This window comes from Triticum aestivum, chromosome 7A, assembly GCF_018294505.1.
Source record: "Triticum aestivum cultivar Chinese Spring chromosome 7A, IWGSC CS RefSeq v2.1, whole genome shotgun sequence".
Taxonomy (NCBI): Eukaryota; Viridiplantae; Streptophyta; class Magnoliopsida; order Poales; family Poaceae; genus Triticum; species Triticum aestivum.
In genome coordinates this window covers 650835893-650841416 of record NC_057812.1, presented here as the reverse complement: position 1 = coordinate 650841416, position 5524 = coordinate 650835893, and positions in this window count along the sequence as shown.

The window sequence follows — 5524 nt, the reverse complement described above, 5'->3', positions numbered from 1 at the left end:
ACCTAATAAGCTCGAACCCAAATCGGAGAAATGTCTCTTCATAGGATACCCAAAGGAAACTATTGGGTACACCTTCTATCACAGATCCGAAGGAAAGATATTCGTTGCTAAGAATGGATCCTTTCTAGAAAAGGAGTTTCTCTCGAAAGAAGTAAGTGGGAGGAAAGTAGAACTTGATGAGGTAACTATACCTGCTCCCTTATTGGAAAGTAGTTCATCACAAAAATCTGTTCCTGTGACTCCTAGACCAATTAGTGAGGAAGCTAATGATGATGATCATGTAACTTCAGATCAAGTTACTACCGAACCTCGTAGGTCAACTAGAGCAAGATCTGCACCAGAGTGGTACGATAATCCAGTTCTGGAGGTCATGTTACTTGACCATGACGAACCTACGAACTATGAGGAAGCGACGATGAGTCCAGATTCCGCAAAATGGCTTGAAGCCATGAAATCTGAGATGGGATCCATGTATGAGAACAAAGTGTGGACTTTGGTTGACTTGCCCGATGATCGGCAAGCCATCGAGAATAAATGGATCTTCAAGAAGAAGACAGGCATTGACGGTAATGTTACTGTTTACAAAGCTCGACTTGTTGCAAAAGGTTTTCGACACGTTCAAGGAGTTGATTACGATGAGACCTTCTCACCCGTAGCGATGCTTAAGTCCGTCTGAATCATGTTAGCAATTTGCGTGTTTTATGATTATGAAATTCGGCAAATGGATGTAAAGACTGCATTCCTGAATGGATTTCTAGAAGAAGAGTTGTATATGATGCAACCTGAAGGTTTTATTGTTCCAAAGGGAGCTAACAAAGTGTGCAAGCTCCAGCGATCCATTTATTGACTGGTGCAAACCTCTCGGAGTTGGAATAAACGTTTTGATAGTATGATCAAAGCATATGGTTTTATATAGACTTTTGAAGAAGCCTGTATTTACAAGAAAGTGAGTGGGAGCTCTATAGCATTTCCAATATTATATGTGGATGACATATTGCTGATTGGAAATGATATAGAATTTCTGGAAAGCATAAAAGGATACTTGAATAAGAGTTTTTCAATGAAAGACCTCGGTGAAGCTGCTTATATATTGGTCATCAAGATCTACAGAGATAGATCAAGACACTTAATTGGACTTTCACAAAGCACATACCTTGATAAAGTTTTGAAGAAGTTCAAAATGGATCAAGCTAAGAAAGGGTTCTTGCCTGTGTTACAAGGTGTGAAGTTGAGTAAGACTCAATGTCCGACCACTGCAGAAGATAGAGAGAAAATGAAAAGTGTTCCCTATGCTTCAACCATAGGCTCTATCATGTATGCAATGCTGTGTACCAGACCTGATGTGTGCCTTGCTATTAGCCTAGCAGGGAGGTACCAAAGTAATCCAGGAGTGGATCACTAGATAGCAGTCAAGAACATCCTGAAGTACCTGAAAAGGACCAACGATATGTTTCTCGTTTATGGAGGTGACAAAGAGCTTATCATAAATGATTACGTTGATGCAAGCTTTGACACTGATCCGGACGATTCTAAATCGCAAACCGGATACGTGTTTATATTAAACGGTGGAGCTGTCAGTTGGAGCAGTTCTAAACAGAGCGTCATGGCGGGATCTACATGTGAATCAGAGTACATTGCTACTTCGGAAGCAGCGAATGAAGGAGTCTGGATGAAGGAGTTCATATCCGATCTAGGTGTCATACCTAGTGCATCGGGTCCAATGAAAATCTTTTGTGACAATACTGGTGGAATTGCCTTGGCAAAGGAATCCAGATTTCACAAGAGAACCAAGCACATCAAGAGACGCTTCAACTCCATTCGGGATCAAACCCAGGTGGGAGGCATAGAGATTTGCAAGATACATACTGATCTGAATGTTGCATAACCGTTGACTAAGCCTCTTCCACGAGCAAAAACATGATCAGCACCAAGGCTCCATGGGTGTTAAAATCATTACTGCGTAATCTAGATTATTGACTCTAGAGCAAGTGGGAGACTAAAGGAAATATGCCCTAGAGGCAATAATAAAGTTATTATTTATTTCCTTATTTCATGATAAATGTTTATTATTCATGCTAGAATTGTATTAACCGGAAACATAATACATGTGTGAATACATAGACAAACATAGTGTCACTAGTATGCCTCTACTTGACTAGCTCATTGATCAAAGATGGTTAAGTTTCCTAACCATAGACATGAGTTGTTATTTGATCAATGGGATCACATCATTAGGAGAATGATCTGATTGACTTGACCCATTCCGTTAGCTTAGCACTTGATCGTTTGTTTACTACTATTGCTTTCTTCATGACTTATACATGTTCCTATGACTATGAGATTATGCAACTCCCGAATACCGGAGGAACACTTTGTGTGCTACCAGACGTCACAACGTAACTGGGTGATCATAAAGGTGCTCTACAGGTGTTTCCGATGGTACTTGTTGAGTTGGCATAGATCAAGATTAGGATTTGTCACTCCGATTGTCGGAGAGGTATCTCTGGGCTCTCTCGGTAATACACATCACTATAAGTCTTGCAAGCATGATAACTAATGAGTTAGTTACAGGATGATGTATTACGGAACGAGTAAAGAGACTTGTCGGTAACGATATTGAACTAGGTATTGGATACCGACGATCGAATCTCGGGCAAGTAACATACCGATGACAAAGAGAACAATGTATAGTGTTGTGCGGTTTGACCGATAAAGATCTTTGTAGAATATGTAGGAAACAATATGAGCATCTAGGTTCCGCTATTGGTTATTGACCAGAAACGTGTCTCGGTCATGTCTACATAGTTCTTGAACCCGTAGGGTCCGCACGCTTAAAGTTCTATGACGATCGGTTTTATGAGTTTACATGTTTTGATGTACCGAAGGTAGTTTGGAGTCCCGGATGTGATCACGAACATGACGAGGAGTCTCAAAATGGTCGGGACATAAAGATTTATATATTGGAAGCCTATATTTGGATATCGGAAGTGTTCCGGGTGAAATCGGGATTTTACCGGAGTACCGGGGGTTACCGAACCCCCCCCCCCCGGGGGGGTTTAATGGGCCATGATGGGCCTTAGTGAAGAGAGGAGGGTCTGCCAGGGCAGGCCGCGCGCCCCCTCTCCCTCTAGTCTGAATTGGACAAGGAGGGGGGCGCCCCCCCTTTCCTTCCTCTCCCCCTCCTCCTTCCCCCTTCTCCTATTCCATCTAGGAACGGAGGGAGTCCTACTCCCGGTGGGAGTAGGACTCCTCCTGGCGCGCCTCCTCCTGGCCGGCCGCCTCTCCCCCCTTGCTCCTTTATATACGGGGGCAGGGGGCACCTCTAGATACACAAGTTGATCATTGAGATCTCTCCAGCCGTGTGCGGTGCCCCCCTCCACCGTAGTCCACCTCGGTCATACTATAGCGGTGTTTAGGCGAAGCCCTGTTGCGGTAGCTTCATCAACATCGTCACCACGCCGTCGTGCTGACGAAACTCTTCCCCGAGCTCTGATGGATCGTGAGTTCGCGGGACGTGTGCTGAACATGGAGGTGTCATACGTTCGGTGCTGAGGATCGGTCGATCGTGAAGACGTACGACTACATCAACCGCGTTGTCATAACGCTTCTGCTTAACGGTCTACGAGGGTACGTGGACGACACTCTCCCATCTCGTTGTTGTGCATCACCATGATCCTGCGTGTGCGTAGGAAATTTCCAACAGTTACGTCTACCATAAGGCCGACGGCGGATCCCTACAGCATGGCACTGTTGAGTTTCAGCGACGGGCACGTGTGGATGGATACATGCAGGATGGTGGTGTTGTCTAGCTCCGTGGTGGCATCGACGACAGGTCTGGCAAGGTCTGTGCGTCAATACCTGCTCTGGAGATGGATAGGTGGAAGACGGTGGTGGCGGGCTCTAAGAGTGCGTCGGGCCGGCGTGTGACCCGGTCCCGGCATTGTGGCTTGGCTGGGGCATCCGGCTTTAGATGTTAGGTTTTGGTGCGATGTCTGTTTAGTATTCGGGTCAGACATTCAGCACCCCTTCATCAAGCAGATATGAGTAGCGACATGTGTTTCCAAGATGATGACTTCAGGCTTACTTATGTATTACTTTGTAAGGCTTTATGAATAATAAATAAAATGGTTTCTTGGTAGTTTTCTGCTCTAGTGTGTGCATCGGCTTACGTGCATGTTGGTGGCTTGTGATGCCCCTTGATCCACACAGGGCTTGTTGGCGCTGCTCGAGGCCGTCCCCGCGGTTGCACCAACCCGCGCTCCGCTGCCCCTTTGGGTCATAGCGCCGCGGCCCGCGGTCTTCCTGCTGTCGCGCCAACCTGCCTGCTACCGTCGCATCACCCCTTCGGGCCGTAGCACCACGGTCCGTGGTCCACTCCACCATCCCAGCACGTCGATTTCCTGTGGTATGCACCGCGCCGCCTTCCTCGGCGCAGGAACGCCATTGTACGCGCCGGTCTTCGTCACGTTGTCGGGGTTCTCGCCTACTATGAGCAATGTCGCTGTGCTTCTAACCAAGCAGCCGCCGCCTCCTCCTCACCCCGCCGCTACCTCTCTTCTTCCCAGTCCACGGCGACTGCCTCGACACCGGCCACCCCGACTCGACATCGACCATTGCGTCCCTCTCACAACTACCTCAACCACAACTACACCACCCTACACTCTCGGCTACCTCAACATCGGCAAAAAGGACTACCGCCTTGCTTGAGCAACCTTGTTGGTTTCCACTCCAGCCACAACTTCCGTGGTGCATCGACTGTTACGATTGTGGGGGATGTCCGTCGGCTTATCTTCGGATTCTTCTCCTGTCTCACCGTCTGCATCGCTACCATTGTATTAGGAAGTGTATGATAGACTAGGATTTGTTTCTGCCATATCTTGTACTCGAAACTGATCATTGTACTCCTATATATATGCTCACGAGGTTCAATAGTATAACATCGATTCTACCAATCCCTCTCTATCCCTTCTAATAGTGAGGAAGCTCCCGGGGTCCATATCTATGACGGTGGTGTTGTCCGTGGGCGTGGAGCACTTTGTCCGGCGGAGATTGGCCGTGTACTCTGCGTGCAGCGATGGGTCCGCGTCACTAGGACGGCCGTGACCGGTGAAGTTGTACAGCCATTGTGTGCGCCCATGAGCGGCGCAGATACATGATGAGCAGGTCAAGTGGTGAACGCAGTGTAATAGGTGTGTTGAAATATATTGCCCGCCTCTCTCAATCAGCTCGGACTTTTGGATGAGTTGGCTGGAGTATGAATTCAATATGGTAACAGAGCCAAGAGGTTTTGAGTTCAAGACCCTACCAACGCAATATTAAAATAAAAAGATTCTGCGGCCTACTTCGATCCCACGTCTAACGACTAAATAAGTTTAGACGTGAGGGGGGTGTTGAAATATAATGCCCGTCTCTCTCCTTCAGTTTGGATTTTTGGATGAGTTAGCTGGAGTATGAGTCCAATAAGGTGCAGAATTCAGCAAGTTCAGTACCACAATGCATTGCCATTCAGTAAACTTTACTAATG